The 12,850-nt window shown below is 39.1% G+C and overlaps 1 long non-coding RNA gene across 1 annotated transcript in view; it reads right to left on the bottom strand.

Annotated features, from left to right (window-relative positions):
• Positions 1-1,891: 1,891 nt before the first annotated feature.
• Positions 1,892-12,850, bottom strand: part of LOC128649332 (uncharacterized) — a 40,463-nt gene continuing 29,504 nt past the window's right edge. Inside the window, exon 2 of the long non-coding RNA XR_008400665.1 lies at positions 1,892-2,282. This is a non-coding gene — a long non-coding RNA (uncharacterized LOC128649332). The remainder of the gene's footprint in view (positions 2,283-12,850) is intronic.

Raw genomic sequence — 12,850 nt, 5'->3', positions numbered from 1 at the left:
TAATTCTTTATGAATAAATAGAAAATATTCTGCTATGTGAAGAACATTGGAATGTGAAATATTAATATTTCATGTTGGGTTAACGCACTTGTGAAAATGCGATCAAGTTTGCGTGGGTTTTAAAAAATGTTTTCCATCTTTCAAGCTCCATTAAAGTCTACGGGGCCTATCTATCAAGCTCCGAAAGGAGCTTGACGGCCCGTGTTTCTGGTGAGTCTTCAGACTCGCCAGAAACACCAGTTATGAAGCTCTGAGCAGGCGGACAGATATCGCCGCAATTCAACCCGATCGAGTATGATCGGGTTGATTGACACCCCCCTGCTGGCAGCCGATTGGCCGCGATTCTGCAGGGGGCGGCGTTGCACCAGCAGCTCTTGTGAGCTGCTGGTGCAATGCTGAATACGGAGAGCGTATTGCTTTCCGTATTCAGCGAGGTCTGACGGACCTGATCCGAACTGTCGGATATTCTAACGTCGCACATGCAAAATGTTTTACCTTCAATTTGTAATATGCGTGCTACCCGTAGCACACCAAAAGCCAAACTCTAGCAAAGTTAACGCATGAGCGGGGAATGCAAAGTACCGCCCCACTCGTAATCTAGAACTTAGTATCCTTTGTTGAAGGAGCAGCAATGCTTAACTGGGTGAGCAAATTACAAGAGGTATATATGCGCAGCCACCAATCTGCAGCTGCTCCTGAGCCTACCTAGCTTTTGCAACAGATGATACAAGAGACAACAATGAAAACTTGATAATAGAAGTAAATTTGAAAGTTATTTAAAATGGAATCACAAACATTTTGTTTTGACTTTACTGTTCCTTTAAACAGCAGGCTGCCAAGCGAAACCTGACATGTGAACACTGAGAAACAAGTTTGTCTGTTTTGTAGCATTTACAACTACAGAGTTAATAAAAAAATTAGCAATACAATTCCAGAGAACTTCTCTTTACATCTTGTAGAATAAGCTATGCATAAGTTCATAGCTCTGATTTTATCTCTAGCTCTGACTGTTACTTGATATAGTGTTTTCTTAGTTAGATATGAAAAGCATTGTACCACATCTTTCCCATGCCATTTATAGATTTACAGCCTGTGTAAATTTACCTGGCAGCCCATGCCATTAATGATTTAACAAAAGAGATGGCAAGGTTACTGAACTGTGACAAAGAATGCAGTGTTGTTCTCCTTATAACAAGTCTGGCATACCTTTCAAGCAACTGACCAATACTGACCTCTTGCATGACCGTGACTGCCAGCATAACATAAGCCCTGTCACCTTAAATGGGTGACAACATCATATTTTTCTATTTCTTCATGGCTTAATGATTAATCTTTTAATTTATCAGAGGGAGAGGAGCCACATCTATTAATGATGTAATGTACATTGCTATGGTTACATACTTTACTACTATTGGTTTAAATGAGATTTATAAAAAAGTGTGTCATTTAAAATAAGAATTGGAACATAACTAATATAAATCTACCAAGAAGATCTCTACATTTTCATTTCTTGTCTCAGTGGGATACATTGTGGCTTTCCATTGAATGTAATTGAAATTTACATTGTGACATAAAGAATTATAACAGGAGTTGCTTTTTTTTTATAATTCCTAGTACCATGAATATTAATTATCATGAACACTTGGCTGCATCTATATGTGTGTAATTCTAAGGGGAAACATAAAAACAACATAACATATCATATCTATCACAACAATTAAATATGTTAAGATAAGTTTGCTTGATAAAAGGTAACTGTTTTCTTAAATGTGTTCTGACACTAACAAGAAATGTAAACTTTAGCATGTGATACTGCAGTATGCATGCTCACAGACTTAAAGGGACAACAAGCATACCTGTATTAGTGGACAAAGACAATCATCCATGGGCATAACATAAAAACTAAGTTTATTTGCCAGATTTTTATACATTTCTAATTTTAAGCTATTTTCTTTTAGTTGCAGAAATGTTTAAAAAATGTCCTCTCATGTCCCTTTAAGAAAATGAATGTGTATGTTTTGAAATTTCTTTTTTTTTTTTGGCTAGGAAAACTAATGTTCTCCTAATGTATATTTCTTGTTAAAGCTTTAAATCATTAAAACTCAATTTCCATGTAAATTGTTACTTTAATTTATCTTTTAACACTGAATTATGAGAATATTAAAGCAAACATTTACAATGCAGCTGCTGTTGATGTGTCCAGTGCTGTGGATCTGATTATTCAGGATCACGAGTTTAAAGAGATCATCTATGATGCTTGGCTTCCTTCCCATATGATGACACTGGAGAATAAGGGTAAGGAAACAAAGCACAAATAAATTATTCATCTGAATAAACATATGATTATTTTCAAGGATATTTTCAGTTATTGTTCTTTTCACATTGTTACTGGTTAGCATTTAGGGTTATCGTGTATTGAGCTCTTCATTAATGCAAATGTGCTGTGTTGGAGCTTGACCTGTTCATGGTCTTTGTTATTGCCTGCTGGAGTCAGTCAATGCTGGAAGAAATACATGGATGTTCCATAGACCCTATCCTTGAATTGAATGTAGGTATAATAGCCTTATAATGTTATTACTTTAAATGGGAATAATATGTTACCTTCCCTCTATTGTCTATTAGACAGTATTGCCTGCCTGTGCAATGAAGGATATTATGGTGCTTCTCATCCCTGAAGACATATCCAGTTATACACCTCTCTATTGTGCCCACTTTAGAGGAGGACCATATTTTATAATATAGAAAGTTGTGTGAACGGTGGTATTGTCCGTCTATGTGGTAATATTTTAACAGCGGTAATGCCCACTAGTGAAATGATGGAAAAGATAGGTGAAACAATGCTCAATTATTTTTTTTTTCCTTAAATAGTTTTATTAAGATTCACGGTAAGGCATACAATAGTGAAATATCAATACATATTATACAAATAAATGTTTCCAAGATAGCAAGTTATAAACATTTGTGAGATCAAACAAGTAAGCTATGCCTATCAGACTATATACCCTCTAAAGAGCTATAAGGCCACTCTTGGACCTTGAAAAGATAAAAAGATAATCAGTAAAGAAGGTAACTGAAAACAGTACAAGACCACTCATGGGTCTCAATTAGCGAATCTTATTTTTTGTTTTAAGGGAAGGGATTATGAAGTAGACAAACATATAAAGAAATGGTAAAAATTGTATACATGTTCCATACTTATGGTCTAGTACAGGTAAAAACTAGATAATGACAATATATGGGTATGACACATTTATAGTCTATTACAAATAGAAATTAGCTTTATGGCATTCCAAAATATAAAAACCTAATTTTTCTGTCTTTTTGTTCAGAACCAGCTGGGCCTCTCTTGGACCCCTGAACCCTTATGGAGATAAACAACAAAGGGTGGAAAATATGAGACCACTTTTGGGCCTTTATAAAACTAAACATAGACATATATAAAATTAGCTAAATTACATGTGGGTTGAACTGAAATTTCAACAGATAGGAGAGCATACATCATAGTTATAGTCTAGCATACAGAAAACTCAATTTATAACAGGCAAAGGGTGTGACACATACTATTGTCAACTAGCACTAACATCTGGGCTGTATTGATGTACAAGGGGTACATGTAATAAAATTAAGTAGGGTTACTGATTGCAGTATATAATTAAGTCCTAGCAGACTGTGGTATTAATTACCAGGCACAAAGATGCGGGGCCTTTGGGAACTTATATGGCCATAATTTATTGCCCACACCTCCAGAGGGGGGTGAGAGAGGTCTATGAGGCTTTGTAAGCCAATAGTCTGTGGGGTGTTATATTATTCTAACGGTGTGACACAGTCTAACTAATATGGAATGCTATAACACTGCAGCATATAATATAGAGCAACATAATGGGAAATCAGAATACAGTTCTTTCAAATAGCCATCTATTACATCTCTAAGTATCCCTGCTTATGACTCATTATTTGCCTAATTAAAATAACAAGCTTCTGTATTTGAAGTCACACGGTGACGTTAAGAGTGTGAACTATAAGCATCTGTATATGAAAACAAGCTCCCTAGTAAAAGCAAACAGGTATGAACCAAAATCCCATAAACCCACCTTCTGAACATAAAATAAAATTACACCAAAGTATAAATATATAGTGGGCAAGTGTAAGCAGTACGCAATGTATAACCGTAAACCAAACTATAAGTCTTGAAGCTAAGTAGAGGTTCTCCCAGGAAGGTCCGATATTATGTCCACATTAATACACCGTTAAGAGTTTTGTTCAGCCTATACCTATTCTGCAGGCTAAGCAACTCACAGTAACAGCATTTTGGACGGCAGATGCCTCAGTTGGAGACCGCAAGGGCCTTACCCCAGTGCTAACTTGCGTGGATTGTAACAGGCAATGTGAGGAAAGTTGTAAACCCAGTGCCCGTTCACCTCTCAGGGCTTTAACCCCAGCAGGTGGGTTGCATATTTGAGCGTGCTTCAACATGACTGCCAAATGAATGGATTTGTGAGCTGAGCGGCATGTAGTGTTGGAATCCATTTCCCCTGTCAGAGGCGAGATGTAATTTAGCGCCATGTGGTCCGCGACTCTCTGGTTAGCCCTATCGACCTTCTCTTTACTTGTACTGGCAGCATAATCAGGAATACCGGTCCGCCCAGACAAACACATGTCCCCATCTCCTTGTTTTTGCGGGCCATTATAGAATGCAGGCAGCTGATGCTGGGGCCCCAAAGCGCTGCATCTACCTTCTTTCATCGGAGAGTGGGCTGTTTGTAGATCAGCCTTGTCGACCTCAGGTTTAATAAAGGCCATTCGTAACTGTTCTATACATTCAGCCTGAAAAGCATCAAAGAGGCTACACAGCTCCTCTACAAGACATATAGCCGGCTTCATGCTGGAGCAATTGATCTCTGGTATACACCACAGGATATTGTAGGTAGTAGCGAAATATCTGGGTGACAGTAGAGTTAGTGCGTATCCCACTCCACAATAGCACCGTTACCTATAAATACATATGTCCATGGGTGAAAAAGACAGTTACTGCCATAGGATTTCAGCACCTACGTATCAATAGATCTAGACAGCACACACGGCTGTTATTCCTGACACATCAGGACTCAGGGAGGGTAAATGAGGAGCCAGGTCTGTTGCTAGGCCTCCGCTGCGTTCCTCATCTATTCCGGTCTGCTTGGCTGGAATTCAAAGTTAAAAAGCACTGAAATCCGTTTTTCAGATATTAATCTGCAGGACAGTTGTAATTCCAGGCTTGGATTTTAAGTTTGTGAAGCGATAGGCAACGGATCTATCAGCTCCCGGATTCAGCTAAAGTTAAAAGCAGCCATCTTGGTCGGTGTTCGGACCCGCCCCCCAATGCTCAATTAATTTAAAACATGATCTCACCCTTGGCTGCCACATAAACAGTGTTGGTTCAAGGGGGAAAGGAAGAGGTGCAAAAGCCAGTCTTCTATTTTTCACCCCATTGGGCTGAGGAGTAAAAATGACCACTCGCTGCCAAAGTCCTTACAGACAGTCCCAATGCCACAACTTCCTAAAATCACCCATGGACCAGCTCTGCCCTCAGAACACCTGTGAATCCCCAGCCCATGGAACACCCATTACCTAGCCCAGGATTGTTTGCCCCATAACAAGCACATGCAAATCCAGCCCATTGTGTCAGTTAGTGTGGCCAGTTATAACATACTATCCAAACACATGACATTGGTTGTGATTTTGTTTTCATTGAGCACTGCACTAATTCCTAATTATATTGATGTTTTATTATATTTTGCACAAGATGTTTTAAGATATGGATGGGTGGATCAAGTCCAGTGGGAACGCATGGGAATGGAATTCCTGCACTATTTTTGCAGGGGGAACTAAGTTCCCACTGGACATAGAACAGAAATGTTTTAGAAAACACTGCTGCTGCTGCTGGGAGGAGCACAGTCTGGTTAGGGATAGTGAGATCCTCTAGTAATGGGCAGTAACACTTCCTACAATACACCATTCAGCCCTTCATTGGTTTTAATTTGCTTTCATTAACCAGAGTGCATAGATTACATACATATAAATACAGTGTCTGTGTGTATGTAAGTGTGTGTGTGTATAAATCAGTATTAGATGTGAGGGGGTGGAAGTTTTGGTGAGTTCCCACACTTTTTTTTTGTAGGACTCGACCCCTGTATGGATGTTTATGTAGATCTGAAATAACATAAGTGTAATGATAATACAGGGAGTGCAGAATTATTAGGCAAGTTGTATTTTTGAGGATTAATTTTATTATTGAACAACAACCATGTTCTCAATGAACCCAAAAAACTCATTAATATCAAAGCTGAATAGTTTTGGAAGTAGTTTTTAGTTTGTTTTTAGTTATAGCTATTTTAGGGGGATATCTGTGTGTGCAGGTGACTATTACTGTGCATAATTATTAGGCAACTTAACAAAAAACAAATATATACCCATTTCAATTATTTATTTTTACCAGTGAAACCAATATAACATCTCAACATTCACAAATATACATTTCTGACATTCAAAAACAAAACAAAAACAAATCAGTGACCAATATAGCCACCTTTCTTTGCAAGGACACTCAAAAGCCTGCCATCCATGGATTCTGTCAGTGTTTTGATCTGTTCACCATCAACATTGCGTGCAGCAGCAACCACAGCCTCCCAGACACTGTTCAGAGAGGTGTACTGTTTTCCCTCCTTGTAAATCTCACATATGATGATGGACCACAGGTTCTCAATGGGGTTCAGATCAGGTGAACAAGGAGGCCATGTCATTAGATTTTCTTCTTTTATACCCTTTCTTGCCAACCACGCTGTGGAGTACTTGGACGCGTGTGATGGAGCATTGTCCTGCATGAAAATCATGTTTTTCTTGAAGGATGTAGACTTCTTCCTGTACCACTGCTTGAAGAAGGTGTCTTCCAGAAACTGGCAGTAGGACTGGGAGTTGAGCTTGACTCCATCCTCAACCCGAAAAGGCCCCACAAGCTCATCTTTGATGATACCAGCCCAAACCAGTACTCCACCTCCACCTTGCTGGCGTCTGAGTCGGACTGGAGCTCTCTGTCCTTTACCAATCCAGCCACGGGCCCATCCATCTGGCCCATCAAGACTCACTCTCATTTCATCAGTCCATAAAACCTTAGAAAAATCAGTCTTGAGATATTTCTTGGCCCAGTCTTGACGTTTCAGCTTGTGTGTCTTGTTCAGTGGTGGTCGTCTTTCAGCCTTTCTTACCTTGGCCATGTCTCTGAGTATTGCACACCTTGTGCTTTTGGGCACTCCAGTGATGTTGCAGCTCTGAAATATGGCCAAACTGGTGGCAAGTGGCATCTTGGCAGCTGCACGCTTGACTTTTCTCAGTTCATGGGCAGTTATTTTGCGCATTGGTTTTTCCACACGCTTCTTGCGACCCTGTTGACTATTTTGAATGAAACGCTTGATTGTTCGATGATCACGCTTCAGAAGCTTTGCAATTTTAAGAGTGCTGCATCCCTCTGCAAGATATCTCACTATTTTTGACTTTTCTGAGCCTGTCAAGTCCTTCTTTTGACCCATTTTGCCAAAGGAAAGGAAGTTGCCTAATAATTATGCACACCTGATATAGGTTGTTGATGTCATTAGACCACACCCCTTCTCATTACAGAGATGCACATCACCTAATATGCTTAATTGGTAGTAGGCTTTCGAGCCTATACAGCTTGGAGTAAGACAACATGCATAAAGAGGATGATGTGGTCAAAATACTCATTTGCCTAATAATTCTGCACTCCCTGTATACTATAGCACTTGAAAAGTATGTAAACGTATTTGTTGACTTTTAACTACTAAACAATTACTTGTCATTTTCCTTTTTTTGCTTTTCGGATATTTCCATTTTCTACACTAACCTTAGACTCATTTTAATAATGATTGTATATACTTTTTTTTATGGATTTAAAACTGTCATTTTATGTGTTGCAGTTCAGAGACATACCCTTTTAATTTAACTTTTAACAATTTAAAGGGACATGATAGTCAAAATGATTCAGATTGAGCACACAATTAGGGCTGCAACAGCTAATCGATAAAGTCGATAATAATCGATAATGCAAATAGTTGTCAATGATTTCCATTATCGATTAGTTGGTCTATCGATTGGTTGGGCTGCTTGCCGCAGCCACACTAGAGAAGGCGTGTCTATTTCTGAGCGGGTAAGAGAAGAGGAGATCAGAGAAGACAATAAGAAGTCTTAATAAGAAAATACAGACATTCACCTCAGCTGTACCACTGCTATGCAAACAGCCTGATTTTAAAAGCACCCCAGTCTTAATAAGAAAATACAGACATTCACCTCAGCTGTACCACTGCTATGCAAACAGGTAGCCTATGGAAGATAGTAATATCACTTTATTTTACCTACCCTGTTATTTTCTGATGTGTGTATTGCTATATATATATATTGTTTTTGTTTTGTTTTTTTTGCTTTGTTTTGATAATTTTAAATGCATATTTTGTCACCATTATGTTGGACCATTATGTTAAAAGTTAGTTTAACCAGTTAAGGCCCATATATCTTTTTTGTAGTTTGTTTAATGGTTTATTCCCCTGCATGAATACCTCTGTCTTATCTCTGTAATTTTCAACTTTCCCTGTGTTTGCTTAAATGACCCTTAGCTCAAATGTCCATAGACATAGTACCTCCCCATTCCTTTAAACTTTTGCAGGTCAATCTGACGCTAATATATCTCTCTCCTTCAGCCTGATTTTAAAAGCACCCCAGTCTTAATAAGAAAATACAGACATTCACCTCAGCTGTACCACTGCTATGCAAACAGGTAGCCTATGGAAGATAGTTTCCTTCCAACTCTGCCACTCAACCCACCCACCCCAGGCTCATTTCTTCATTTATAGATAGTCTCCCACACTACTTTATTTCTCATTAAATGACAGGTGCAAACACTAATCAACACATCCTTCCTTTTACTTAACCCTTTAGAATACATACCCTCTCTTCCTACAAATAGCTACATATCACACAACAATAGTATATACTTTTTTTGTTTCCCCTCCCCATCTACACACCTTATACCACTAACATGAATCCAAATATGACCATACTGTTATTCATGATAATTCTTTTCTCACTCCAATTTTGTTCCTATCATTGCCACCATAAACACACACCTCAAACTGGAAAACACATTATCATACACCATGGCCTGCTCTGTTGCTGTAACTTATCTGCTGAGTGCTGGTGGAGGGTTATTAAAAATAACCCTACTACCCCCACCTCACAAAATTATAAAGTATCACATTCACAATATGGCCAAACAAAAATGTTTTCAAAATTCCTTTTCCTTATGTTACTTGCCCTTGCAAATGATGTAGAGTCTAAGCCTGGTCCAGCAACAAATTCCATTCCTAGCCTTCCAGCTAAAAAAGGCCTCGCCTTTGTGCACTGTAATATTCGCAGCTTACTACCAAAAATCGATGCACTGCAAGCTTGGTGTTCACATTACAAGCCCAAAATCATTGTGATCTCTGAATCGTGGCTAACCACAAAATTACCTGACTCTGCCATTGCAATACATGAATATTCATGCCATAGAAATGATATAGCAAAGATAGGAGGCGGCATTGTAATTTATGCTGACATTTCCATAAAGTACACCCCCTTACAAAAATATAGCTCTTCTGCCACCTTTGATTTCCTTTCTGGCAAAATTGAGATCCCGTGCAGTAAATCAATCATTGTTGCAGGAATCTACCGCCCACCTAGCTCCCCTGTGCATTCCATTTCTGACATAGCACATCTCCTTAGTGAAACCATAGCTCAAAACTCAATAAATAAGTGAAATTTTGGTTTTTGGAGATTTTAATATTGATTGGCTGAATCCAAAAAATAATAGTTGTCGCTCGCTGTTTAAATCTTTGCAGCTAACACAATTAATCTCCTCACCAACTCGCATAAACATCAAAAGCCATAATCACACCCTGCTTGACTGGATTCTCTCCACTTCTCCCGACCGAATCCAGGAGGCAGGTGTTCTCCCTAACAATTTCAGTGATCACTGCTTAGTGTACTGCGTGCACAAAATAAAGGCAACTAAATCCTCTCCCAAGGTTAAAATCACCAGATCCTTCAAAAAATGTAATCTTCAATCTTTTCTAATTGACATCCAGAACCTACCCTGGCACAGATTAAACTTAATCCCTGATCTAGACTCTGCAGTTGAATTCTTTCAGTCTGAACTCCTACAAGTTTGGAATTTACATGCCCCGCTGCGTAAGATGAGAGTAAAAGGAGCACACCTGAATTGGATCACAGCTGACCTCATTCAAATATACCAGTTTCGGGATTCATTGTGGTCAAAATTCAAACATACAGGCTCTATGAAAGATCACTGTGTATATAGAAAATGGCGAAATATATGCTCTAAACAAACAAAATTGGCCAAGGCCCAATATTTCTGTGAAAATCTGAACAATAACATATTAAACCCTAGAAAGTTTTGGAAACTCATAAATAACTTACAAAATCCTCCAATCCACTTAAAACCCCCCACTGTCACTGTGGACAACCATACCCTGCAACTCCCCTTAGAAGTAGCAAAAACCTTTGATAGTTATTTTGTCGGATGCTCCACCACCCTGATTGACAAACTAATAAATGACACGCATCCTGAAACTACAAATGTGGATCAAGCCCCACTAAATCAATGTCGTTAAGAAACACCTTAATAATCTAAAAATTAAAACCAGTCTGGACCTGATCAAATCCCAGCAATGCTGTTGAAGCTCAGTGCGCCAGCAATTGCTAAACCGGTCACAACCCTAATTAATGAATCCTTGGTGTCTGGATACATACCCAAACTTTGGAAAACTGCAAGAGTAGTGCCTATCCATAAAAGTGGGGAGTTAACCTTGGTTTCTAATTATTGCCCTATATCTTTGCTCCCAGTATTGTCAAAAATCTTAGAAAAATGCGTCCATACGCAATTATGTGAGTATTACCAAGAATCTAACTATCTGATCCTTGATCAATCAGGTTTTCGCCCAAATCACTCCACTACAACTGCCCTCCTAAAAGTTTGCAACGACATCCAAACTGGCATGGAACAAGGAGACCTAATTGGAGCTATTTTCCTTGATTTTGCAAAGGCCTTTGACACAGTAGACCACGACATACTACTGCTCAAACTAAAAAACTCTGGTATTGCTGATCGTCCGTTAACCTGGTTTCGATCATATGTATCGGATCGATCACAATATGTCTCCATTTCTGACAGCGACTCCCTCCCTCTCCCAGTCACGTGTGGTGTACCCCAAGGTTCCATTCTCTGCCCTCTACTATTCACATTATTTATAAATGATCTACCTAATGTCTGCAAATCCTAAACTGTACACATGTACGCAGATGACACGGTAATCTATGCAAACAATTCTGATCTGTCGCAGCTTGAAGCAGTGCTCCAAGACCAGTTCACAGAGGTAGAAAAGTGGATCTCAAAAAACAAACTCGTCCTAAACACTGACAAAACTGTCACAACGATCTTTGGAACGGGACCTAAATTACACAAATTACAAAATTCCCATCTTCGCATCAAAACAAAATCCAATTTCACGCTGACCGCAGTCCACTCTTTTAAATACTTGGGTATGTTATTAGACCCCAATCTATCTTTTGGCCTCCACATAGAAAAACTTGCATCTAAACTTTATCCAAAACTAGATGCCCTGTACAAAAACAAATCCTGCCTCAGCCCTACAGTTAAGGAAAAGATTGTACAGCAAATGTTGATGCCTATCATTGATTATGGGGACGTAGTATATGCACCTGCACCGCAAACTCATCTTCATAAACTTAATACGTTGTATAACTCGTTCTGCCGCTTTGTGCTACAATGTAACTACAGAACCCACCATTGTGACATGCTAAAAGAACTAAACTGGCTGTCGCTGGAATCCAGACGCACCCTCCATCTTTCCTGCCTTGTGTTTAAGAGCCTTTCTGGGAAGCTCCTACCCTACCTGAGCAGAATGCTCTGCCCTGCTATTCCCACCTCCTATAACCTCTGATCCAATAACAGCACATTGTTTAGCTTGCCTCAATACAAAAAGAAAGCAGCTCAATCCTCATTTTCATACAGAGCACCACAATTATGGAATGACCTCCCTCACACCTTAAAAACTCCCCCAAGCCTAATATCCTTTAAGAGATCCCTCTCTATATATCTGAAAACAGAATGCACCTGTCATGGTTGATTAAATATGTCCTGCCAGTTCTATGTTAAATGTTTGCATATATTGTGTATTATTATTGTTTTTGTATTTTATTGTACACTATTGTATCAATGCAATGTTTTGTGGTCCCAGGACATACTTGAAAACGAGAAAAATCTCAATGTATCCTTCCTGGTAAAATATTTTATAAATAAATAAATAAATAAGACGTGTGGGAAGAGAGGGAAGTGAAAAGTGTAGTGTGACAGTGCGATAGACTTCTGATTTCATCTGCTGCAAGATGGGTAATAAGTACTAGCTCAGACATCGGCAATTGCACACTGATGAGGGGGGCGATGGAGGAGGGAGATATTATCGGCTGGCTGCTACTTGACTTAAAGTAGTTGTTCATTACAGGCAGCTGTTTGAATGAATAATGTGTTCTTCTTTTTGCCTGTATTTATGCTTGCACTTTTTCTTTGCTTTTTTGAGTAACAGTAATTGTAGAGTGAGACCAGAGATTATGTCTTATCTGCCCTTGGCTCCCAGCAAGTTACTTGATCCGCACCCTCACCTTAGCCCCTCCCCTTCCATGAGACCCGGTGCACCCGATCTCCTCACACCCTATGAGATCACAACAA

Source organism: Bombina bombina, chromosome 2 (genome assembly GCF_027579735.1).
Source record: "Bombina bombina isolate aBomBom1 chromosome 2, aBomBom1.pri, whole genome shotgun sequence".
Lineage (NCBI taxonomy): Eukaryota > Metazoa > Chordata > Amphibia > Anura > Bombinatoridae > Bombina > Bombina bombina.
The sequence above is the reverse complement of the archived record's forward strand: the minus strand, read 5'-3'. Positions and strand labels throughout refer to the sequence as shown.